Source organism: Sorex fumeus, unplaced genomic scaffold, assembly GCF_029834395.1.
Source record: "Sorex fumeus unplaced genomic scaffold, SorFum_2.1 ptg000007l, whole genome shotgun sequence".
In the NCBI taxonomy this organism is placed as follows: Eukaryota; Metazoa; Chordata; class Mammalia; order Eulipotyphla; family Soricidae; genus Sorex; species Sorex fumeus.
This window is the reverse complement of record NW_026606064.1, coordinates 32,743,673-32,771,342: the sequence shown is the minus strand read 5'-3', so window position 1 is coordinate 32,771,342 and position 27,670 is coordinate 32,743,673. Positions and strand designations below refer to the sequence as shown.

Genomic DNA, 27,670 nt, shown 5'->3' with positions numbered 1-27,670 from the left:
CCAGACACAGTAACAACAAAGTCTCCAATGGAGACGTTACTGGGCCCGCTCGAGCAAATCGATGATCAACGGGAGGGCCTTTACTTACTTACTTACTTACCATTTTTCTTTATTTTTCTGTTATTGTGATATTTTTGGGAAATTCAGAATCGAACATACAGCCACCTTTAACTTTTATCACCATGGGTGATATCTAAGTTACCATCTGCAGTTTATAATTTTTGCGTTATCTTCCAGTCCAATATGTGCTGCTGGCAATTGCCTTTTTTTTTTCGGAATTAAAACAAGATATTCACTAGGCAGTTATAAAGCTTTGTTAGATATCTACATTATGTAAGTCAGTAGAAATACAGAAGTGAGAAAAACATAAACCCTCCAATCCAGTCTTTCCTAAAGCTGTTTGTAGAACAGCTGCAGCTCAGTAAGATAATACAGATGTGATGAAGAGACAAGAACATTGGACACCAGCCCTTCATAATCTTCTTTGAAGTAAAGAATTTTTCTTAATTTCCCTAACTCTCCAATATGGCCAGCCTTCAAAGTGTTCTCATATCCTTTGTTTAGTTTCATGTGAGGTAGTTTTTCACAGCCACAAATAGTTCCATGATCATGGAGCTCAGACTATAGAGATACACCAGCATAAATTATGTCCAGTGCTTGAATCTTTGCAGGAGAAGAAATGGATGATCTAAACTTTTTTATTTTTGTGGTCTCAGGAGTGAATCCAGGACCTCATATATGACAGATGTGTACTTTACCACTGACTCACAACACTATAAATTTTATATTCCATTTTAAAAAGTGGAATATATTTGACATGAAACATTGTAAGGTACATTGTATATTACTTTAGTCCATTTTGTTATATAATATTATTCTCATTATAGCTATATATGTCATATTCCATATTTATAACACAATATTGTCCAAATTTATTAGGTGTGATTAGATCATTGTTGCTTCTGTACCACTCGTTGCAAATTTATACCCTTAAACATTCATTTTACTTTTCTACTTCACATTCCTCACATTACCACTATTTTATTCTCATGTGTTTTATGTGTTGGATTTTTTGTTAGATCCACATATAGTAGAATCTTGTATAGTGTTATCACATACTACTTGTCTTAATTTGTTTATCTCAATTAGCAAACACTGCTTAAGCCCATCTATACTTATCACAAATGGCAGGATTGTGACAATCTTGCATTATATTACATAGTGTAGAGATGCCTTATGTATTTTAATCCATTTGCACATCATGGAGCAAATAGATTGTATGCACAACCTACACATAACATTTGGTCCTTTTTTTGTTTTTGTTTTGGGGCCACACTGGGATGTGATCATAGATTACTTCTGGTTCTGCACTCAGGATCTTTGAAGTGATTTTTGAACCAAATTTCTATGTGTTTCTATTAGTCCTTTGGATTTCTAATGAGCTATACATTTCCTGTACTGCTTCCCACAGTTCTAAACAGAAGTGGTTATTGAGATTTAATTTTTACTGTGTAATATAACAGTTCTTTTTTCCTCTCAGCATCCTTATGTAATGTCTCAAAAATGAATTTTTATTCATCTCGTGTCAAAATATTTCATCTGTGAATATTGGTCTATGCTACAGTGTTTCTTAAATTTTTCAAGCTCCTCTAAGTTTTCTCCTGAATGCAATTAGGTACCTCAAAGATGTGCAGTCTGGATATATTACCTGGTCTTTGTCCAAATTCAGCAGTTCCTCTTGAATGAAACACTCTTTCACTAAGAGCAAATAAAATCAAAAATCCTCTGCAGTTTGGTTAAATCACATTTAAGGATATTGCTAAATATCCTGCATGTCTGGGAGTGTGAGAAGTACTTCCCTGACCCATCAACAATCCAATATGAAAGAACATGGAGTTCACCATGTCTCCTTTGTCTAGTAAAAGATTTTAGAGACAAAGTGCTGTTTTCATGACATTTCTCATTTCCATTTGTTTTCTCTCCTTTAATGTTTGTTTGATTGTTTAGGTACTATTAAGCTTTGATTTCCTTTTAGAGTAGAATACAAACGAGGTATCCATGAATAATTGTGGCAGTCATTTATGTAGGACCAATGAAATATGAGACACTGTTCTCAGGGTTTCATGCATATTCAATTCATGTAGTCTTTGAAACAATCCTTTGAGGTACATGCTACATCCAATTCCATTATGTACCTCTGAAAAAACCTAGAACAACATAAAAGTAAAGTTTCCAAGATAATATGGCTAATGAAATAGCTAGAATGTGTACACAATCAATTTAATTCCAGATCCTACACCCTTTACTACTACTGGCCACTGCCTCTACATAGTTTGTGGGCTTTGGGAAATATAATTTCTCCAAGACTCAGTTTCCTTTCAACTATATTAAATACCCTCTCCCTCTAATATCTAATTTGAATCAAATTTAATATTAAATTATTAGTATATAGAGTGCTTAGCATGGTACATTACACACTAGAAAGTCTTTAATAACTATCATTTTCTGTTCCCTTTTCTCAGTTACAGTAAATAATCGTAAGATATTTACTTTTTAGATATGATTTCATGTCAGATCTTCACAATGAGGCATTTTATAAATTATATCAAGACATTTTTATCATTGCCATAAGCAAATACTCAGATGAATTACCTAAATTTTTCGTATTTTATAAATTTATATAATTTATGTAAATTTTATGCACATAGACTTCAATAATTAACACTGTTAAAATAGCCATATAACTGAAAGCAATATACAGACTAAAACAATGCCTATAGAAATCCCAATAGCATTCCTTAAAGCATAGAACAAAAATATTATGATAGTTATTTAGAATTGCAAGAAGAGGCAAACAGAAAAAGCAACATGGCTTAAAACTGTACAAAAGTCATAGTAGTCAAGCAACATGGTTCTGGAATACATAGATATACACTAACTAATAGAACAGAACTAAAATACTAGTAAAAATATCTATTTAGGAGTCTAGGTAGGATAAACCTAAATCCCAAATCCTTCATTTTCTAGAAAAATAAGGTGACTAGTTAGAGTCTAAACAACTAGTTAGTGGCAAAGTGTTATCTTAGAAGAAAATAAGTCTTAGAATTCATTGAGGTGATTTAAAGAAGATAAAGAACCACTTTTTTACTCAGTAAGTTGAATAATTTATTAGGCAATAAATATTTACTGAGAATGTATTATGCAGTAGATACTGAAATATAGCAGAGGAAACAGAGTAAATGGATCCTACCTTTATAGAATTCTTAATACAGTAATGGGTGACAGTAAGCAAGAGAAAGAAAACTCAAAAGCAAAAGAAAACTCAATTGCAAGTTGTGATAGGAAGAAAAATAAAGGTGCATTCGCATGTTTACAAAAGGAATTGGACCTATGCTGGGGATTAGAAAATTTCTTCCGGGTATGACGTATAATTTGAAACTCAAAGGAGTGTATGGGCAGATTGGAAGAACATCGGGAAAAGAGAGTTACATAAAGAAGAGATGGAATATAGAAAAACCTCTGAATGGAAAGAGTATGGTGTTATAGTAACTTTGGGTTAACATTACCCAACTGTTCATAATTATATGTGTAAAAATAGTGGGGTTTCAAGAAGAAAACATCCAACTCCATCAAAAAGTGGGGCAGCAAAATGAACAGGACTTTCTCAAAGAAGAAATCCGAATGGCTAAAAGGCACATGAGAAAATGCTCTACATCATTAATCATCAGGGAGATGCAGATCAAAACAACAATGAGATATTATTTCACACCACAGAGACTGGCCCACATTCAAAAGAACAAAAACAACCTGTGTTGGCGCGGATGTAGCGAGAAAGGGACCCTCCTTCACTGCTGGTGGGAATGCCAACTGGTTCAATCCTTTTGGAAAACTGTATGGATGACTCAAAAAATTAGAAATTGAGCTCCCATTTGACCCAGCAATACCATTCCTGGGAATATACCCCGGAAAGGCAAACAAGTATAGTCAAAGTGACATCTGCACTTGTTTGTTCATTGCAGCGCTGTTTACAATAGCTAGAATATGGAAAAAACCTGAGTGCCCGAGAACAGATGACTGGTTAAAGAAACTTTGGTACATCTACACAATGGAGTACTATGTAGCAGTTAGAAAAAATGAAGTCATGAAATTTGCATACAAGTGGTACTACATGGAAAATATTATGCTAAGTGAAATGAGTCAGAAAGAGAGGGACAGACATAGAAAGATGGCATTCATCTGGGTAACATAAAGTAACAAAATAAGAGACTAACACCCGAGAACAGCTGTGATAAACACCAGGTTGTTCACTCCATGGCTTAGAGGCCAGCCGTATACTCCAGGGGTAAAGTCAGCTCAGATAGAAAAGGGAGCACCAAATAAAGGCTGCTGGGAAGATCTGCCCAGGATGGGAGATGCCTGCTGAAAGTAATCTATGGATAGAACATGATTGCCATCCAATGCCTCTTCTGCAGACCACAGCACCCAAAAGGAGAGAAAGAACAAAAGGGAGTGCCCTGACACAGAGGCAGGGTGGGGTGGGGGATGGGGGGTGGGAGGGATACTGGGATTGGTGGGGGTGGAGAATGGGCACTGGTGGTGGAATGGGTACTCGATCATTGCATAACTGAAACCCAAGCACAACAACTTGTAGGTCTACAACTGTTCCTTATGGTGTTTCACTAATAAAAAAAAAATTTAAACAAAAAAAAATTGTGGGGTTTATTTATTATGTATAAATATTTATAAGCTTAGCATGAACCTAGCATAGCAAAACATTTTTTAAGTCACATTATTTGCCCATTTATTAAGCTATTCAAAATCTTTTAAGTAACATGTAAGTTTGTTACTGCACTAGGGAGATACAAAAATTAATTAGACAAGTTATCAGTTCTTGAAAAATTTGTTGATTTAGAGAAGGGAGATATTCATAAAATGGGTATAAAATAACAGCAGAAAAAATAAAGATAACTTCATGTATATAAATTTTCTAATTTTGATGTCAAATTTTGTATATCACCAGATATAACTATCATTCTTTATGCAAATATTCCACTTCGTAATTTTGGAACACTTTCATATGATTAAGCACAATTTGCAATTAGACATTTGCTTATTTTGAGTCTTGATTTGCAGTTCTCTAACTAATCCAAAAATATCATAAATTACATGCTTTGGTCTCTACATTTTATCCAAGGCCTAATACAGATAAGGAACAACAAATTCTTACTAATTAGAAGCACATGTTATTACATGTGATATTCACAGTACATTATGAAGGAAAAAATAAATTTTATCAAATAATTATTTTAAGGAGAGAGTCCACAGAGGGATCTTGATTTTAAAATTAAAATAGGAATTTTCTTTTACACTTTGAAAGTTGAGAAAAGTTAGAGACCTAGATCATATCATAAAAACATCCTGGAATAATATCCACCAGAGTGCATTTGAATGATTTTAGTGTATTTTGATATTAGGTATATCTAGGAGTCTGGGTAAGACAAATGAGATATTCAGTACCTTAGATGTCAGACTACAGTTACAGCTAAAGGCAATTTAAGTGGCACACACAATGATCATATCTATCCCATAGAGTATGATACAGGGCTGGGGAAGAGATTGGAAGCAGTTTCTGTACCAGAATGCCAAGGAAACCAGTGGAGAATCAATGTGGGTTGGTATTTTTCCAGGTGTCAAGACCATATCTTTGCATATTCATTCCTTCTCTATCCACCTACTCACTACTCAGACTGAGGATGTGAATAAGCAAAATATATCGACAAATACATGAGTCAGGCTCTCTGCACCCAGCATAATGATTCTATGGCAGAGAGACCCACTTGTCCCTGGCTTTCATGATCAGACAGAAAAACTGCACTCAGTACTTATGAAACATCTTTTTTCTCTTTGTTCTCATTGAAAATTCTGTAAATATTATACACAAAGTGAAGGAAAGTATCTTAATTTTAACCTTCTTCTCTCTCATGTCTAGGGGTATATCTATTCCAAAAGTTAAACTCAGGTTAGTCTCTTTCTTCCAGAAAATCAATGACCTCATGCCAGGGAACAAAAGAAAAACCTTAGTGGTACTCATGTTAAGCTTTTACCATATATACATTATTTTGCAGTGTTTCTTGGCCACTGTCTTTCTTTTTTTCCGATAGCCTGGCTCTTGAGGAACTTAACAAAACCCTGATGCATCCAGAGACCATAAAACCCAGCTCCTGGAAATGCATGGCCGTGGCTGCGCAACCTCTTATTATCTAGTTCTTACTCTTGGAGAACCCAGCAGGCTACCGAGAGTATCCTGTCTGCATGGCAGAGTCTGGCAAACTCCCTGGGGCATATTCGATATGCAAAACCCAGTAACAATGTTAGGTCTCATTCCCCTAACCCTTGAAAGAGCCTCAAATGTGGCACTTTCTAAAATCTCAGGGCTAGGATGAAGGAGACATTATTGGTGCTTGCTCGAGGAAATCGATGAATAACGGGATGACAGTGATGCATCATTGGAGGACATTCAAGGTCAAAGTCACAGTAGTGATAGACATTATAGTTGCCTCTGGTAACAATTTATTTCAAAACTTATAACAAAGGTTGAGTATTCCAAAATATCTCTTACTAGGGCAAGGATATAGGAACTAGACATGGTTCCATTGCACAAAATACTATTTATGAACAAACTGCATTTATTCATAAACTTTGAGAAATTTCTCTAAGATCAGATTCCTCTTCTACTAAGTGTGTGTAACGTTGAATAGTTGCCTAAATTTTTGTAAAATTTAAGTAAGACAGTTTAATTTGGAAGCTATAAAATAATTATAAGGCACCAAATAGATGAAACATTTCACCTATCCCATCTCAGTGAAGATGATGGCTATACAAGAGACTCCCAGGAAAAAGCAAGCATTAAAATAGCTACTAACATATTTGTTTATTAATAACTCTGTTTCAAGAAAGTCTAAATGTTTTCTAAGTGCTATCAAACATTGTATCTTATCTTATTCTTACTTCAATGGTATGGAATGAAATAGAGAAGTGTTATTTTTCATATTTATTTGAAATTAAAAATTTGAGATTGAGAGTTTGATTTGCTTGGGCCCAGTGTTTATTCAGATACATATTTTTGGGCAGGATAAAATCAAGTAAAATGAACCATTAGAAGATTGGTAATTGAAAAAACCTATTTCCAGGAAAGTTAGTTCAGTAGGGACACACTTGGATGGAATCAGGCAGGAACAATCTGGTCATGTGTGTTAACTGTGCGAGGTAAGGAGAAAGAAGGAAATGAGAAGGTGATGGGAGTCGAAGGCTGGTATGTCCCGGTTTCCTCTGTTCACATATAGCAGGTTTCTTTTATTTCCTTGTATCTCTTATTAATTGTTGCCTATTTTGTTCCTTATAGTTAACTCAATGAAGACATGTATCACGGTTTAGCTTTCAGTGTTTCTGGAGTTATGCCTTCCACCTAATGAAAATTAAAGTGAGTGGAGGAAAACTCAGAGCACTTCTCATTGATTTCCTAGAGCTGCCGAAGGAAAGATACAAACTGGGGAGACTTAGAATAGCAGAAGTTCATAGTTTCATATTTTTGAGGTCAGGAGTCTCATTTTAAGGGGTCAAAAGGAGCTAGGAAATGATCTATTCCAGGTCTTATTCCTTAGAACAGCTTCTGTTCTCAGCACTTCGTAGTTTATGACAGCGTAATTCCAACCTCCCTCTGGATTTCTTTTATGATACGTCTGTTTCCACAAATGACATCGTCTTATTAAAGATATCAGTCATATTGGATTAAGGATATAATCGTAACTCTCTGCAATAATTTCAAATAAGACTTCAACATTAAAAATTGGGGGAGAGGCAATGTAATTCAACCAATAAGAAACTTCCTTATATCTTAAGAGTTCCTTATCACACTCTCAATTTTTTACAGCAAGTTCAGTAAGTGACCACAAATCAGCCGCTCTTGATAATCTCACAATTTCTCCCTTTACTACTGTCAATAAGATACTTGAAAAAAATTGTAACACTTGGCTTCTTGTGGGCATTAGCTTCCCAAAATTTTCTCCAAGATATGCAGGAGGATGGTCCTCTGATTCTACCACACACAGTTAGAAACGGGCGAGTGAACATGCATTCTGGATAGCAAGGGAAGCATCACAGACATGCTGCGTGGCTGTTCTGCTGACAAGAAGTCAGTCTGACAAGACACGTTGTTGATCCCCACAAGGATCAAACAGCAGAAGTCCTCGATCAAAGGGCAAGAAATAAAATGAGCACTGAAGACAAGGGCATAACACAACTGTATTTGGCTGTGTGACTGGTGTCCCAAATCACAAAAGAGTTTGATTTCTTCCTCTTGTCATTTTGTGTCTTAGTCTATGTTTAACATCACTTGAAAAATTCAGCAAAGCTATTTAACATAAATGGGAATATCAGTAAATGCAGGAAGTAGAACTGCTATTTAAAGGAAGTATTTAAGAATCAACAGCTAGGTGTACTTTAATGTGAGCTTTACTGAGTACATAGAACTACAATATTGCCCAAAATATAAAATAAAATCAGAATCCTTCTAGGGGAATCTGCTTCTGCATTTTAATGAGGTTATATGGAAGTTACATCTGAAGTCTACTGGTATCTGTCTTTTTGACTTTTCTTTTGGGGTGCTTCTCTTTGGAGGCCTGCTCTGCTATATTTGGTATACCAGACTGATGAACAACCCAGACCAATACCAGTGTTACAACAGGAAGGAAAGAAAAGGAAGGAAGGAAGGAAGGAAGGAAGGAAGGAAGGAAGGAAGGAAGGAAGGAAGGAAGGAAGGTAAAAGGTGGAAAGAGAGTTATAAATGTGATTTCAGTCTGTTCCTTTTCAGCCGGCCCATCTTTTGTTTTGAATAAAACTTTACTTAAACACTGTGATTTACAAAGTCATTCGCAACATAATTGTTTCAAGTATTCAATATTCCAACACCAGTCTCATCACCAATGTGCACTTTCCTCCACCAATATCCCCCCTTTCCCACCCATCCCCAAGCTTGCAGGCACAAAATAATTATACTTCATACTGCTTGTTACAACACTTATCTCTTAATGGTGTTCCTACAGTCATGACTTGAGGATTTACTGAGCTATAAGGTACCAGTTGAGCCTTTACTCTAGAGGACTGACCCTTAGTAGCTCCCTGCCTCTGAATTTTTGGCTTTAGTGTGAGTCTGGTGGAGGGAGATTAACTTCCTAGGTAAGGGGACTGAAAGCAATTCTTCAAAAAAGTGGCAGTTGTGAGCAGATAATAATCAGGGTACTCAACAGCTGGGGGTTAGTGCACAGCATAGCAATGGTGATATGAAAGCACCAACTGTATTCACTTTAGTGATAGGGACAAAAGGGGAACAAACATTGCAAGATTAGGGATATGGCCTTACTCAAGACAATTGCCAACATTTACAATGCCACAAGGATGGCCTACATGGTTGTGTCGGATAACCTGGATGATGTAGGCCTTGCTGGATCCAGGTAGCAGAAGAGAATCATTTCAGCATCCTCTTCCCTGTTTTAATAGCGAGCATTCTTGGGACATAATAATTTAAAAAATGCTCACCCAACCACCTTTGTTAAAAGGATATGAAAGTGTTGGAGATTTCTCTGGAATTCTCTTTTAGGAGATCTTTTAGGAGATCTGTCACATAATCTGGAAGTTTCCCTGCATTCCTTCCCTTCTCTGAAATAAAGCCCTTTCTATATTCAGTCTTTTGCTCTCTGACCATTGCTTTCCATCTTGATTGCTTGAGGACAAGAACCTGGGCCCACTTTAACACTAGATATTATTTGGTCCTGGAAGCAAGAATCAGCCAGTCCCACAAATATAAGTGGAAGAACAATTCAGGCAAAAGGAAGTGTAAGTGTCCTCACCATCAAGGAAATTATGGTGATATATATATATATATATATATATATATATATATATATATATATATTGTATTGGGCAACAGGAGACAGTATCCAGTATCCAGGCCCACTCCTAGCTCTATATTAAGGGATCACTCCTGGTCACCATATGTGGAGCCAGGGGTCAAACCCAGGTTGGCTGCATGCAAGGTACTATTCCCAATGCATCATATCTCCTGAACTTGATCAGTTCTTCTGAAGATCAGTACAAACATGGAATGTGGGATTAAACAAAACAGGAGACTAACACCCAGGAATGGCTGAGATTAGTACCAGGAATTTTGCTCCATGACTTGAAGGCCAGCCACACGTTCTAGGTGAAAAGGAAGCTCAGATAGAGAAGAGAGCACCAAATAAAGGGAGTTGTGAGGACCCTCCCAGGATGGGAGAAACATGCTAAAAGTAGTCTATAGACCAAACATGATTGCCACTCAATGCCTCTCTTGCAAAACACAGTACCCAAAAGAAGAGAGAGAGAACAAGGGGGAATGCCCTGCCACAGAGGTAGGGTGGGACGGGGGGGGGGGCATGGGGGGTGGGAGGGATGCTGGGACCTGTGGTGGTGGAGGATGGGCACTGGTGGAGGGATGGGTACTTGATCATTGTATAACTGAAACCCAAGCACAAAAATTTATAAGTCTATAACTGTATCTCATGGTGCTTCACTAATAAAAAAAAAAGTAGTGTAGATGTAGATAGAGAACCAAGGTGTGCATATTTTCTTATAAGTGTTATAGGAAACTCATTTGCAATTTTTTTTAATGGGCCTGACCAAAAAGAATTCAGTAAAATATCTGAGGTTTCTTTCTGGTATATAAATTGTTGGGGAAGCAAAAAGAAAAGCAAGAGTTCAACTAGGCTACCATAGTCTCCAAGTGAAAAAACAACAGAACAATAAAACAATAGCTATTGAAAAGAGGAGTAGCTATTGGCATTTGCAGCATATTCTGAAGGAGAAGCTGACAAATTTGCTAATGGATTAATAGAAGATGAAGGGAAAGGAGGAAGCAGACATGATCTCTGGGATATTTGGCATTTTGGTAGGTAATTAAGCTACTAACTTGACTTAACAGATACACAAGAGGAAAAGGTTTCATTTGGGTAAATTAACAATTCTATTTGGATATGTTAAATATGGGATACTTATTCAAATGTAGATATTATCTAAAATTGGAAAAATAACTATAAATATCAAAGTAAGGTCAGACTTGCTGATATAAATTTGAGAGCAATGGGGCTGGAGCAATAGCACAACAGGTAGGGCATTTGCCTTACACGCAGCTGATCCAAGTTCAATTCCTCCGTCCCTCTTGGAGAGCCCGGCAAGCTACCAAGAGTATCTAGCCTGCACAGTAAAGCCTGGCAAGCTACCCGTGACATATTCGATATGCCAAAAACAGTAATAAGAAGTCTCATAATTTGTTGTGAGATGTTACTGGTTCATGCTCAAGCAAATCAATGAACAACGGGAGGACAGTGTTATTTTTTAAAAATGAATCCCCATGAGGTACAGTTATAGACTTACAAACTTTCGTGGTTAGGTTTCCGTCGTACAATGATTGAGTGCCCATCCCTCCATCACTAGTGCCCATTCTCCACCACCAATGAGCCCAGTGTGCTTCCCCCGACCCTCAACCCATCCCTGCCACCCCACCCGGCTTCTGTGGCAGAGCATTCCCTTTTGCTTTCTCTTTCCTTTTGGGTGTTGTGGTTTGCAATTGTGGTATTAAGTGGCCATCATGTTCGGTCTACAGTCTATAGAAAATAAGCCTTATTTACTTGGGTTTGGAACCACATTCAATGATGTGTAGTACTTGTTCCTGCTTCTGTGCTCAAAGATCATTGCTGGCAGTGTTAAAGGCATCGTATGTGGTTCCAGGGTTTGAAACTGAGTTAACTCCTGGCAAGGCAAGAGAATTAACTCCTGGGATATCTCTCCAGCCCACTTTATTTTTTGTTTGGTTTGTTTTGGGGCCACACTTGGTAAAGCTCGGAGGATTCTTCTGGCTCTACACTCAATAATTATTCCTCGCAGTGCTCGGGGTAGCATATGGAATGCTGGGGATCAAACCTGGGTCAGCGGGTCAGCTGCATGCAAGGTAAGTGCTCAACCTGCTATACTATGGCTCTAGCCCTTCCTTCTTCTTCTTCTTTTTTTTTTTACGGTCAAAAATAGGTTTACTGGAATGTTTTCCATAAGAGTTGAAGGTAGCCACATTGACAACACTTGGTTTTGGTTACAACCATAAACATGTGGAAATTGCAAAGCAATTATAATGTGAGGAGAATCTTGCAAAGACTGTCAGGGGTTTCTGCAATCTCCTTTTGCTGGAGAGTATGAACACTTCTCCCATCGGCTGCCCCACCAGTGATGCAATAATGCAAGTCCTGACGCCGTTGAAATCACAGTATGAAATCTCATTATCAGTGTTTAACTATATACACGAATAACGCGCTGGCAAGCATGTCGCTTCCAATGAGCTCCTTGGAGTATGGCAAAAGAGAGGTTGGAGTTATCTGCTTCAAAAAATTATTAAAAGCACGTTTTGTTGGGCGGGAGGGGAAGTAGGCATTTCCGTTGCTCCCATTTGAAGTGACGCTCGCCTCCACCCTTTGGTGGGGGAAAGTCTCAAAGGTTCTGTACACGGTGTCATCTTTCATTGCTGCCCTGGGCTCAATAGACATCAAGGTGCGGTACTTCACAAATATAAGAATGATGGTCACTAGCAAAAGGGTCACGGCGACCAAAGTCATGATAGCTTTTATCTTGCATCCTCGCCACCACATATTTGGATCTGTTGCTGAAAGCAGCTGCGTTATCCCATAAGCTCTCTGACTTGTCCTGGAGTTCACCCAGTTTCTCCCCCCTTTCGATGACCTTCGTGATATTTTTTTTGCATGACATCGATGACTTCGTCCACCTGATTCTGAACATGCTTGATCTTATCATTCCTGGGTCCGAATCTTGGTCCAAGGCCCCCTCAGGAAAAAAGTCCTCTTCTTCGTCTGAGTCATCTTCGAGAAGATCCCTCCTTTCGCTCTTCACGGATCCAGTGACGTCATCATCGTTCAGGTGGCGCTTGAACTTGGGAGGCATGTTCCTTAACTCCGGGAGAACCTGTCTGCTTCCCCAGGAGAGTCAGTTAACTGCCCCTGCGTGTGCTCCCGGGGGCGCTCCAGGCAGCTCTTGGGGCTCGGCGGAGTGACCCCCTTCTTTCATTTTTTAAAGGTAGATTTTATAGCATAGTAGTAACTTGTAAATAAAAACCTTTAGTTGATGCAGAATTCAGAATGTACTAATATTTAGAAGAGGTGACTCTAATATCTAATAAGACTATTAGTTATTAAAGGAGAATAGAAATCACTGCTGGGATTTTGTAACCTGAAGATTGTTGATAACATTGACAAGTGCCCTCAAGTCATAAAGTAGCCCCAATGAACCAAATATAACTTCTTAAGTTACTTGATATTTGTCAGCACCTCATTTAATCTACAGCATTTGAAAATTAGGACTTCTCTGAAAGAAGTATTCTCAGGTGCCACTATGACCAACATCACAAATATTCACAGCAGTATGTGAACTTTAGCACAATTCCATAGCTTTGGAGACACCTCTTTTTATGATTATATCTGTGAAACATTTACATAGTAAATGACTCACTTATGTAGTTTCTCAAAGGACCAAGAAATTGCTTGGAAAAAGTATATATTTCAAAAAGAGCTTCTGTAATGTGGATAGCTTTTTCTCATATTTGTGTAATAAAAGTTAACCATCTTGATAATTTCTTTCTTAAGGTTCAGATGACCTAAGAAGTAGTATCTGCCAGATACTAAGTGAAGCTATTATGTGTTACTCTTCATCTAGAGATCAATACAAGAAGGGAACTTCTGCAAGCCCATAACCAAGGAATGTTTCTAAACACCGAGATGATGCCAATGGGAAATTATTTTTTCTTTTCATCTTCTTTTTTAGTGCAGAATGTTTTTTTCTAATTTTTATTAGTGAGACACAACGAGGTACAGTTGTAGAATTACAAATTTTGTGCTTGGGTTTCAATTATACAATGATCAAATGCCCATCCCTCCACCAGTGCCCATTTCCCACCACCACTGATCCCAGTATCCCTCCCACCCCCCATCCCCCCATCCCACCCTGCCTCTGTGGCTGGGCATTCCCCTCTGTCCTCTCTCTCCTTTTGGGTGTTGTGGTTTGCAAAAGAAACATTGAGTGGCAATCATGTTTGGTCTATAGTCTACTTTTAGCATGCTTCTCCCGTCCTGGGAGGATCCTCCCAACACCCTTTATTTGGTGGAGAATGTTTTTTATACTTTCCCCTGACCATTTGGAAACTGAGCTCCTTGCTAAGACCACCCTCATTTTCTGAGGATGTTGAGCATACATCCCCATTGAACAAGCTTTTTTGTTTTGGTGAATCAAAACATAAAGCTAAATCTTACAAAACAGAATGACTTTCACTAGACATTTTAGTAATAGAGATTTCCTTTAAACTGCTGATAGCACAGCGGTAGGGCGTTTGCCTTGCACGCAGCCAACATGGCCGTCCCGAGTTCGATTCCTCCGCCCCTCTTGGAGAGCCCGGCAAGCTACCGAGAGGATCTCACCCGCACGGCAGAGCCTGGCAAGCTCCCCGCGAGGTATTCGATATGCCAAACACAGTAACAACAAAGTCTCCAATGGAGACGTTACTGGGCCCGCTCGAGCAAATCGATGATCAAGAGAGGGCCTTTACTTTTTTTAAACTGCTGAAGTTTACCTAACAATGGTCAAAAGGATACCATGGCGGTTGCTCAATAATCTTGGAATTTATTACTAAACCAACTTTGAAACATTTTTGTACTATACTTGGTCTAATTCTATTTTCACTTTTATGCTTATTTTGCTTTATTGTAAGATTGCTAAGTTGCTCAATCAGTACTTTTATTCATTTAAAAATGTCTTGGGTGGCCAGAGAGATAGTACAGTGCATAAAGCACTTGCTTTGCTGCAGCTGACTCAGGTTCAATTCACAGCACCACATATGGTCCCCTGAACCTGCCAGGAGTCATCCCTAAGCACAGATCCAAGAGTAAGCTCTGAGCACCACTTGGTGTGACTACCCCCAAACAAATAAAAATGTCTTAATTGTTCTTCTGTTTTCTAGATGTCACTTTGTCTATTTTTTCCTGCAGTTATATTTTATTATACTGATAAATATGAATAATTGCTTATCTCTGTATTGATGGAATTACTCTTTGTGAAGACACAACCACTTATTGAACTGTGGGTTGAGCTAGCAATAAGAGCATTCTTACACTTTTCTCTCTTTGAAATGAATGTTCTACCCTTGTTACTATACTAGGAGTCACTTCTGTGGATGTAGCATTTAGAACATAAAGTGCAATTGAGACTTCATGTATAGGCGACCAAATCTGATTCAGGTCTTCTCTTTATAATCCTGTTAGATTCTGGTAAGCAGGTGTGAATAGCTAACAAAAGCTTCCCGTGAATGTTCCTTTGCTTGTTAAAGCTGCTATCTGGCATGGTTTGGATCTTTGGCTATTTCTTGTCCTCTGCGTACATAAACTGGTTTAAAATTTTACTGGGAAAATTCCCATGATTGTGATCCAACACTATTTTTGTTTGTTTATAATGAATGAGGACTCTTTGAAAGAGACTCAAGAAGCATAAACCAACCTAAAAAGTAGTAATTTATATAAATTGAAAAGTCATTAGTATTTTTGGTTTCAGAAATAGATGTATCCAATAATTTGAGTGTCGTGTCAGAATTAGTAAACTGTTTACTTTGCAGATTCAACTCCTCTCACACAGACTCTCCTATTCTTAAATAACAACACTGGAGAAAATAATGCATTGTGAGCAATTGGACATGGATTTTTCCCCTGTCTTAGAGTTATGGGAGATAATTACTTAGAACCTGCTTTGGGGGCAGGACTTGACTGTTGGGGTGGAAACATTCGAAATATGATGGTGGGTAGGTGTAATGGTGGTGGGATTGGTGTTGAAATATTAAATGTAGCAAATTATTATAAACAACTTTTTAGTTTTTTTTATTTTGAAAAGAATTATAGGCAGAATAAGTTCCATGTGATGTTAATAACCTGAGGGCAGTGGGGTAGATGATTTTCCAAAAGAAATTAGAGAAATATGAACAGACAAAAAATGTTGAATGGCTGACCAGGTTTAGATATTCTTTCTGCCAGCAATTCTTCCTAATATTTATCACCTTTTAGAGTTAATTAAGTTTCTGCAGTTCAGGTTTAGAGCAGAAAATTCTTGACTAATACTGATGAGATGTGAAGCAAGAAGAGAGAAAAGAACCAAGAAATGAATAATGAGACAAAGTGGAAATTTAATGAGTCACTTCCAAAAAAAAACTGGAATGGAGGAATATTTAAGATCAATATTAGAGAAGGCAGGAACCATCTATGTAATCCTCTAATTCCTCCTTTTCATAGATTATTTACGTGTATGGGAATGGACTAGAGCCGTTACCAACTGGATTCCATGGGACGTTAAAAGACCATGTGGCCGCCCACCTACGAGATGGTCAGACTTCTTCTTCAAGACCCTGAACAATCGGTTTGAGGCTCTTCATGTTTCTAGAATGAGCAGACACCATTGGGCTACACTAGCACGCGACAGGGATGAATGGAGACATTACTGGTGCCTGCTCTAGCAAATTGATGAGTAATGGGATGTTAAGTGATCAAGTGATGGGAATGGAGTAACTCTCTGTTGCAGAGGTGAAGCAATTTTGACTATTAAAAAAATGCTACCTTGTTTGGTCTATCGAGGTGGAGGGATGGGTACTTGATCATTGTATAACTGAAACCCAAGCACAAAAATTTGTAAGTCTATAACTGTACCTCATTGTGTTTCACTAATAAAAAAATTTTTTAAAAATGCTACCTTTCCTCTGTAGGCACACCGCTAAATTGCAAAACCCAGGTTTTTTTTTTTTATCCTAAATGTCTGTGTTTCAATCAGTAGGTTATTAGAATGTAGGTAGAAATCATGGGTCCCACTTTCAAACCTGAATTCTGAAATCTCTTATGGTATCGTCCATGGGCTGGAGCGATAGCACAGTGGTAGGGCATTTGCCTTGCACGCAGCCAACATGACCCACCTGAGTTCGATTCCTCCGCCCCCTCTCAGAGAGCCCGGCAAGCTACCGAGAGTATCTCGCCCGCACGGCAGGGCCTGGCAAGCTCTCGGTGACGTATTCGATATGCCAAACACAGTAACAACAAAGTCTCCAATGGAGACATTACTGGGCCCGCTCGAGCAAATTGATGATCAACAGGAGGGCCTTTACTTTACTTTTACTTATGGTATCTTCCATACTCCCAAGCTAACACCTCCCTTTGCCAAATCCAGGGACTCAAGAAACAGCAAAAGATCGCATAGCTGCTTATGAAAGAAAGGAAGCTGGGTTTCTAAATGACTAAATGGACTAAATATCCAAATAGAACTACTTTCAACTATTAATTTAGTGAGAAATACACCTTGGTTATATTAAGCATTGCATTTGGAGTTATTTTTTTATAGCAATGAGCAAAAATGAACTAAAACGTATTATATAAAGTTGAATTAGTTTTTATTTTATTTATTCTTTTATCTGGTTACTGTGGGCTCTGCGCTCAGGAATTACTCCTGCTGGTGCTCAGGGAATCATATGGGATGCCAGGGATCAAACCCGGGTCAGATGAGTGCAAATGCACTACCCACTGTACTATCACTCCGACCCTGAATTAGTTTTTAAAAATATGAAAATCATATTATATTTTTATAAAAACAAATAAAACAGGAAAAAGGATGCGAAAATTCTGTATTAATTAATTTAAAATATTATGAATGCTTCTCTTTGTGTACTATTTTAATACTTTTTCTGGATTTAATTTTATGTTAAAAACAAAATTTACATTTTTAAAACATAAATTAAGACAGAGGGTTGTTGAAAATCTGTTTTAATTTTATATTTTGTTTCAGTGGTTTGATATTTTATCTGTTCTTTAGTTACATAGAGCTTGAGTAGGGTGATTAAATCAAAAGACCAGAATCATTAGACAAGTATTCTTCAAAGTCTCTATTTGTACATTCAGACTTACAAACTATTGTTTAGGTAGAGCTATGACAACAAACATTATTTCCTGCGTATGAAACACTATAATGGGTGCATTATAATGAGGAAGCTCTTGTTTAAATTTCACTAGCAGAAACTGTAAAACCCAAACTTTGGTTTCTGTAGCAAAATCCAAGGGTTCTGGTATGTAACATACAAAATCCAGTTAAAAATGTTGTGGAATTGGAAGATCATAATCCAGTATTTAGGAGGTAGTTTTGCTTATAGTAAGTCTAAGAACTCAGAGGCCAAGAAGATGGTTTATAGGGCTAGAGTATACACATTACAAATAGATTCAACTCCCGGCACCACATAATCCCAGGAATTATTAATCCCATACTCTCCAGAAAGACCCAGAAGTATCACTTAATAACTACAGGAGATACCCTCCCCAAACAAACTAATAAGTTTACCAAACACTATGCCTCAAATGGATTGAAAAAGATCAAATTTATTTCTCATTTTCAAGAAAATAGTGCACGCCTAGCAGGATGGCTTAAACATATTATGGACTGAAACCTTTTCATTTTGTTTTGTTTTCATGTATAAGATACTGACTTTGTGATGTATATTTACAGATCCCTCTTTATTTTCGCATGTTTATAGAAAGTGGCATGATGCACAAAGCATTGCTTTGATCAAATTCTACTTACTTAAACCTGTTCAATGGGTGGCAGTGGTGAAAGAAAATGTCGTGTATCCCTGGGTAACAACACTTGCACTAAAATTGTTTTAAAAATAATAAAATAGAAGAATAGTTGATTCTGGAAGTTAACTAGAATTTTCAATTTTACAGAAAAACATTCTGGGCAACTAAAGATGATAAAGAATCAGAAAGAAACATATAGGATATAACAGTAGTAGAAAATGAGTAAAATATAAAATTAAATCTATGGTCTATATTATTTATAGTTTATCATATACAATTTCATAGAAATTACCTTTCTTGACTTTTTCCCAGACAAATTCTCAGTTAAGTGATTTATATGGCTAATGACAAGAATTCAGATATTTTCCAGACAGGATATTTTTCTAGACTGTAAGAAAAGTTTCTTGAAGAGTCTGTACTCAAACCCTTTTCAGTTCTGCAAACGTGGATTTACATAGGAACTAGATTGCTTTCCTTCTTATAGTCATCAAAGCTGACTATCAATCATTGATCCAAATGTCTTTCTGATGGGTCTGCTATTTTCCTCTGTTACAAATCCCTGCTCCTTTAAATTGCCATTTCTCCCCTCTCGCACTTATAATTTATCTTGGTGTGACCTTTTGATAAGCTTAAGAACCACAGCTCTATGTGCTCTATAAATACTAGAGAAGATCATATTTTTAAAAGAAAGGTTTGATTAAGACAGTTTAAAGTTAAGTCATTTTAAACATACTCAATGTGAACAGTGCTGTGTGCAACAGCATGATCACGAGAAATTTCATTATTAGTCCATTTTCTTACAAGGTAGCATTTATTGGTCCATTTTTCAAAAACAACCATAGTACAAGAAAGAAATTCAGATATGACTAGAAGGGAATATTTTATAGCTAAGAATTTCCATTGATTTCTCATCATAGTGAACTTCTAAGTGTCTTTAGGAAGTGAATTAAAGAGATATTCTCTGAGAAGATTTTCTAAGAACCAGCATACATGTCAGTACTTAAGTGTATCATCTCTAATGTCAATCTGACTAGGGCAAGGGCTTCTTTACAAGTTCAGCCATTTATAAAAAAAAGGCACTAGCTTAGCTGGGCCTATGACTGACTTTGAGGCTGGGAACTTGTAATGGTACCCCCACCTTACCTGGGTGGCCTGATAGGCTAGGGGAGAAACCATGAAAGATCCAGGCCATCAGGTCCAGAATGGAGATGAACAGAAGAGACCTCTGCTCTGAGCGCTGCCCTGCCTGACTTCCTGGTCAGGAATCGAAACTGACTCTAGCAGCCCGACCCAGAAAGCCAACTAGAGGGCAGGTTCCTGAGGGCAGAACATGCTGGACCGTGCATCTATAGTCGTCTAGCTGCGGCTCCTTTGTGGCTCATCTCTTAATGCTGTGGCCCTGTGAGGGAGTAGAAGGTGGGGGGAGGGAGGGAGGGAAAAGGGTGGAAGATGGGGAGGAAGATGGGGAGGGAGGGGAAGGAGGGAGGAGAAGAGGAAGGAAGGAAGGAAGGAAGGAAGGAAGGAAGGAAGGAAGGAAGGAAGGAAGGAAGGAAGGAAGGAGCCAGACCTTACATGTGAAGCCCTAAATTTGAACCCTGGTACTTCCCCTTGGTCATACACCAGCACTGCTAGACTCCAGGTCTCTAAGAATCCCGCTGAGTCCCAAATAGCTCTGAGTACTATTGGAGAGGACTGTATGAAAAATAGGCTTCTCAGTTCTCTCCTTATTAAACTCTTTCCTGTGATCACACAGGCAAGCAAGATGGTTCTCTGGAACATGAGTCCACCATCTTCTACCCTGACGGTTTATTTCTAATGACATTCTTTTCACCATTCAGAGAAACAACAACAACAACAACAACAACAACAACAAAATCACTCTCTAGCTTGAGTAAAAAATCTCTTCAAACCCTCAGTCATGAGACAGGAATAATCAGGTATCCATATGATAGTAGCTGTGAAGATAAAGTGTGAGAAAGCGCACAAATAGTTTAGGGAAGCATTTGACAGACAATGAAAACTTAAGGTATTAGCGTATTGAAGATTCAGTGATAAATCCTAAATTTTGGCTGGGGAGGGTAATAGGGTGGATTGTAAAAGGAAGATCCAAGGATGGCCCAGTCATAGAAAATTTTCTTAAGATAGAATTTCAAATATTTTAGTTAGTAAAATCTGAATGATAAAGGTTATAGAATAGGTTTTGAGAAGTTTTAGACAAAGAGGATATTAGGCACATGATCTAAACATGAGTAAGTCTGAATTGAGAAAACATTGTTAAATTCACAGTGGTCCTAAGGATCTTATTTGAGCCTATATATGTCAACAATTTACTCTGATGTCTTGTCTTTTTCTGTTTTTCTGTCAGATTCTATATCTATAGAAGGTACCAATGATCATGAATTCAAACAATACATTCTATGAATTCACAAGAATATGTTTAAGATATTCAGCACATGGAATGCATAGAAATAAATAAGAATATGCAAATTTTTAATATTCACAACAATGCTTCTGATTAATATAAGATGGGGTATCTATAATATATATGTATATATATTTATCAAGATGTCAGAAAAATAACAGGGTTTCTTACTGTTGGGTGGAGGGATCCCAACAGTACTCTGGGGATCTGGAAACCCAGAGGGAACCAATCATGCTGGACAGTTCAATGCTCAAGATCTGGCAAGGTGAACTGCTCAGGTCCACTGTACCTACATTTAGTGTTTGGAGGCCTCTACGGCTACACGTAGTAATGTTTGGGGGTGGACCATATGGTGCAAAGAATCAAACTTTTGCACTCTTGGCTCCTGAGGCTTACTCTTTGAAATAAGTTTTAAATTTTGAGTTATCCCATCCAATTTAGAAAATCAAATTAAAATTCACTTTAATTAATAATTTAAAAATATTTTGATTTACTGTTTATATATGGGATGGAGAGATAGTGCAACGGGTAGGGAGTTTGCCTTGCATGCAGCCAACCTGAGTTAGATTCCTCCGCCCCTGAGTGCCCAGCAAGCTACTGAGAGTATCTTGCCCGCACAGCAAAGCCTGGCAAGCTCCCCATGACATACTAAATATGCCAAACACAGTAACAACAAGTCTCACAATGGAGATGTTACTGGTGCCCGCTTGAGTTAATCGATGAACAAGGGGAGGACAGTGACAGTGACAGTGACTGTATGTATATGTACATATATATATACATATATGTTTGTTTGCTTACAGAGTTTTTTTTGCATCAGAAAATTATGCAAACATGGTAACTAAAAGGAGTTTAACACAGGGCTTGTTTTCAAAAGTAAGTTTTGGTTCAGTTGAACAAAACCAACAAAAGATAATAAAGCTATCTTGAATTAGCACACCATCAGCATTTATTTTATTAAAATTTATCCCCATAATACGATCATTTGAAAGTGGGTATATGAATGGTTGTATTTGAAGCACATGACCTTATCTCTCTGAATAGAACCAAAAAGACAGAAATGGCTACCTAGGTCACAGAAAATCCACAAGTGAGATCCCTGTCTCTTTATACTCTTATCTCTTTAATTTTTCTCTCTCCTGGATTTTGGTAGAGATTTAGTTATTCTTATGGGGATACTCATTGCACTAAAAGCATTGAAAGATCCCTGGGAGTTATGGCTACTTTAGCCACTGCAAACAAGAGTTTCGAAAGGAACAAGAGGGGCTGGAGCAATACCACAGCAGGTAAGGCATTTGCCTTGCACGTGGCCAACCCGGGTTCGATTCCCAGCATCCCATATGGTCCCCCAAGCACGGCCAGGAATGATTTCTGAGTGCAGAGCAAGGAGTAACCCCTGAGCATCGCTGGGTGTGACCCAAAAAACTAAAAAAAAAAAAGGTTTCAAAGACAATGGAACAGATGTGTAGGTGTGTACAAGGAATCTGAAATAACAGTTCTGGGTCCAGACTGGGAAGGTGACAATAATAAAGAGCCTGGCCACACTTTAATGCTTGATTACAGACAGTGTTCAAGCTTTCCCCCACGGTGCATTTTCTCTTCATCTCCGTTTCCTTCACTTCTCCTTCTGCCTTATTCCTAGGAAAGTTGATAATCCCCGAGCTTTCTCCTTTGGCACTGGGGGAAAGTCAAACTGTGAAAGCCCTGCCTGAGAATCCCTCTCCCTTTCTTCAGACACACCTGTTTGCTACCAACCCCCAAACAACTGCCTTTCCCTGTTTTCTGCAGGTATTTGAAAGTGTTTGATATTCCACTTTAGTCAACCCAGAAAATCTCATTAATGAATACTAAATCTTTTCGTACTCCCTTACCATATGTTTGATACTATCATTCTCAAATTATGTGTCCAGCCCATTTGATTTTCAATGAACACGTAATGCTATTTGGAGATGACTGCTGGACTAGAGCTGTTACCAACTGAATTCCATGAGACATCAAAAGAATGCCTGGCCCACCCATCTACGAGATGGTAAGATTTCTTTGTCAAGATCCTGAAGGAAAGGTTTGAGGCTCTTTGTGTTCCTGGAGCGAGCAGACACCATTGAGATGTTACTGGTGCCTGCTTGAGCAAATCGATGAGCAATGGGATGACAAGTGATACTATTATTCTCATCATATAACCTAAAATTTTGAAGCAGTTGATCCATTTGGCTTCTTTGAAATGACCTTAAAAATAATAATTATAAAAAGCATGTGTGAGAGGGGGGCATTGTGGCATTTCCATAACTCTAGGATGCACACATGCTCTATTCTTGTCCCTATATAGATGTGAGATTGTTTCTTATATTGTAAGTTTAAACTCTATTTTGTCTTGATTAACTTTAAATCTTTTTTCTGTCGACTGACAACAGTTGATGTCTGATTATGATACCTTATAACCCCTCCTCCACCTCCTCCCCACAAGCCTGGTGAAATATTGATGTGTCTTTCCATGGCTCATAACTGGGTTTGGCTGATTTTCCTTTATTGAATTTTGGTTCTGGTAGACCCAGTTTTCTTTCCAATAGAAAAAACTTATTATTAGGGGGTATATAGAAATAATCATTAGTGAGCTATGGGTGAATCTAAGACACAGGAAATATCTGAGTCATAAGTTTCCAGAGTGGAGAGTGAGAAATGAAGAGGCTGTGTCACTGGGACTGAAATGGTGTTGCTCTCCTTGGGGAAACAAGGTCCAGTCATTACTTTTGGCTGTCAGGGTTGTTGTTAATTTTGTCTGCAATTGATAGCAAAGTGCAGGAAGATGTATGAAGATGAATTATTGATTTCCACTTGCATTCTGATTGGTCCAGGTCTGCAGCTTATTTCCAAGTAACTGTTTTCATCTTCATAGCAATAAATACAAACATCAATTTAATTTATCTCTTGGAGTTAGCACCTTTCACGGTAAAATGCATTTGTAAAACACCAACCATTTCTTTATTATATCAGAAAATGAAGATTTGTAGCAGAACAGATTCTTCCTTCACCCCAATATTTAAAATTAGCAACTTTTCAGTAAAAAAAAGAGACTTCTGGGAGGTGAACACAGCATTGAGACTGTTTTGAATGCAGTAAATTCTATGGGGGTTGAGAACCAAAGAGAGCTTCCTGTTTAATACTGTTTTGACAGTGATTGAGGAATATGTCCCTTTATTCACACGCAATCTCCTAATATTATGAATATTTTGGTTTTACTGTGTTAATTCTATGAGCTAACATGATTTCTTCCATTCTCCCTTGTCCCCACCCTATAAGAAGAAAGACAACATCTCACGTTTTGCAGATAAGGAACAGTGCTCTTCAGTGGTCATATGACGTACCTTTTTTCCTCAGTCAATTTTGTCCTCTGTGATGTTGAAGAGCTCTTGGCCCTTTCCTTCCATTTGCCTCTCAGACAATGCATTCAAAGGACAAGTAAGACAGCTATTGGACAAAAGGCTGGCCTCTCACTGCTTAGCAGCTGTTTGAAACTGTCTATTCCAAATTCACATAAGGATTTGATCTTTCAGAGTTTTGTTTAATGAGAGTGAAAGACTCACAGCTTCAAAAATTTCACCTGTCCAGAATAGGCATATATATATATATATATATATATATATATATATATATATATCCAGATATCCTAATAAAGCAAAGCCATTTCAGTCTGGTCCTCACAAAAAGATATGCCGTCTTCTCTATCAAGCTGAGCAGTGAGGCTCACTGAAGCAAATAAAAAAAAATCATAGCTGGAGCTTATTTTAGCATCTATTCCAGTGGCTCTTACTGTGCTAGAGAACATTTCTTGGGGAAAACGTTTAATTAGGTACAGTGCATGTTCATTAAAATTTTATCCTCTTAAATATCATTCTTTTAACTTACTTATGAGTTAAAGAATCTTTGATGCTATTATAATATTTAGATTTTATTGACTTTTTTCAAAATAAACACTTTCTGTTGTGTGTTATGCATGTAATTGTCTTAGAAGTAAAAAAAAAAATTTAAAAAACTGTCAGTAGTCTGAAGTTAAACCAAAAAGATACAAAAGCTTTTGTTTTTCAAGATTACAAGGGCATCAAGGCTAAATTTAAAACTAGAACTTTATGAACATTTCTTAGAGTGTGATAAATTGTTGGATTTTTTTTTCATGCTGTAGAACTGCCATAAGATGTCTCGGAGTATTTAAACTGTCTTTATTTTGCATGTTATTTTTATTTCTTCTCCCAATTAGAGCAGAATTATAAAGCCACATGGGTGGCAAGGGCCAGAAGAGAAGCTGCTAAGCAAAAGGATGATTTGTGCTATTTTATAAGGTAAGAACATTAAAGCTAGAAAATTAAGTTACTGCCCAATGGATTTATGTGATGAAAAAATAAGAGGGTTTTATTATTTGGGGAGCAGATAGAACTTCTTTTCTCATCTAAGTCTACTCATTATTTATTCTATTCAAAATACACATATATTGGGGCCAGAGAAATAGTACAGGGGGTAAAGCAGTTGCTTTATATGTGGACTACTGTGATTTGATCCTGGGTATCAAATATAGTGTCTAAAGCACTTCCTGGGGTCAACTCTCAGTACAGAGCCAGAATGCCTCCAGTTATAGAGCCCAAACAAAAATATACATACTATTTATAGGGTATAAGATTTTGGGGGGCAGTACTTGTTCTGAAAGACAATGATGGGAAAGAGACGCTTTTCTACCTTTAGAAAAATTATAACATTTTGGAAAATATGGAAAATGGGAGACATTTAGTAAAGAATCACAATCATTTATTTGGCTTTTTGGAGTCAAAAGAAATGTCATGAAAGAATGATGATAGATAGACTTGCACCATAAGACCAAGAGAAGTGAGATGAAAGAAGAGAAGATTAGAGAAACTAAAGAATATGGAAACTAAAGAGAAACTAAACCTAGTTGGATGAACAGAGATAAAAACTTGGAGACAGGATGAGAGATGTATCATGGGTTAAGGTGCTTGTCAAGCATGCAACCAAAATTTGATCCTCCACCACCAGGGATCACTCCTGAACACGGAGACAGGAGTTGTCCCTTAATATCCATGGGTGTCACTGCAAATATCCCCCATCAACAAGAGCAACAACAAAAAGACTTGAAGTCAAGCAATCAAAAAGATCTTTAGACATTCTGGTTCTTAGAAATTTGATCATCAGTTTATTTTCTTCTTGAACTTCACTTCTTTTAATCAGAAAAATGTAGATAGTAGCACTTATCTTTCAGCATTGCTGGTTGTAAATGAAATACAAGTAAAATGTCTCTGTTGTTAGCAACAGATAGAACCAGTTTAAATTATAAGGGCAATAAATTCGAAGATTTGGGAAATATGCCATAGAGCGCCAAGACTTACAGAATACAGGATGTGGTTTATTGCAAGACCATCAACACTCAGAAATTCAAGTGTCATTATGTCATGGTTACTTCTCATATCAATTTGCATTTGCATATAGAAAATATCCTTCATTTTCCTGAATACCAACTTTTCACTCATAGCAGAGAATCATGTTTCCTCCAAGTGAGCTTATGAATTTCATATTTTTGGACAAAAATACTGGAAAAGAACATTTCTGAGTTTCAGTTCTCACATTCTTCTACTAGTCAGATGCTCACTTCTGTACCATCAGCTGTGGCAAGCAGTCAGGTGATTACATGATGACTCTGGAAATGATGTTCATCACAGAAGTAGACCTTCCTTCAGAAGAGGAAGAATATTGGAGAGACAGTACAGTTCCTAGCTCTTAAGAAAACTAATTAAAGCTATGTGTCTTTGGTGCATTTAACTCTGTTTCATGAACAATGCAAAGAACTCTAGATGTGATATCTAAATAAATGTCAAAATACTGGGGAATTTTACTCCTATTTACTCCTAATTACTCTTATTCTTTCCATATTGCAGATGAAGCCACCAAATTACAGACAAGGAGACCCTCGCTCAGGCTTCAAACAGTAAGTTGAAAAGTTAGGATAACATATCAGATGTGCTTGACTCCAGGTTTGGGCTGTTGATTAGGAACGTTCAATTTAATAAATACCTATTTTTTTCAGTGACAGTTCAGATTTCTTCCCCTTACCAAGCAAAAGAACTCTGACTGTCCCTTCTCCCACTCCCACTGTCTTTACCTATTCAGAGTTCAGAGCTTGTGAAAGGTTCCTGGGAATATGTCCATGAACATGAAAGCTAGATCATAACACAAAGGCAGGAAATCTTTAGATGTTGTAGGTCACTCCACTTTGAAGAAATTCTGTTACCTATGTCTATATCATCTTCCTATTTCCAGCAGAGCATAAAATAACACCCTTTTCATGCTAAAAATGACTTTTATATGTCGTTTTCTTAAAGTCTTGAAATATAAATCCCCCCTCTACTATAAAACCCACTAAAAATTAACAAGATGCAATACTGTAACTCTAACAATGAATGTGGGGGGAGATTCTGTTAACAATTTGATCATATATAATACCAGCAAGCTTGTC

General features: G+C 37.5%; 1 pseudogene; it reads right to left on the bottom strand.

The window, feature by feature from the left end:
- Positions 1 to 12,365: 12,365 nt before the first annotated feature.
- LOC130015946 (vesicle-associated membrane protein 4-like) lies at positions 12,366 to 13,143 on the bottom strand (annotated as a pseudogene).
- Between the last annotated feature and the right edge of the window lie 14,527 nt (positions 13,144 to 27,670).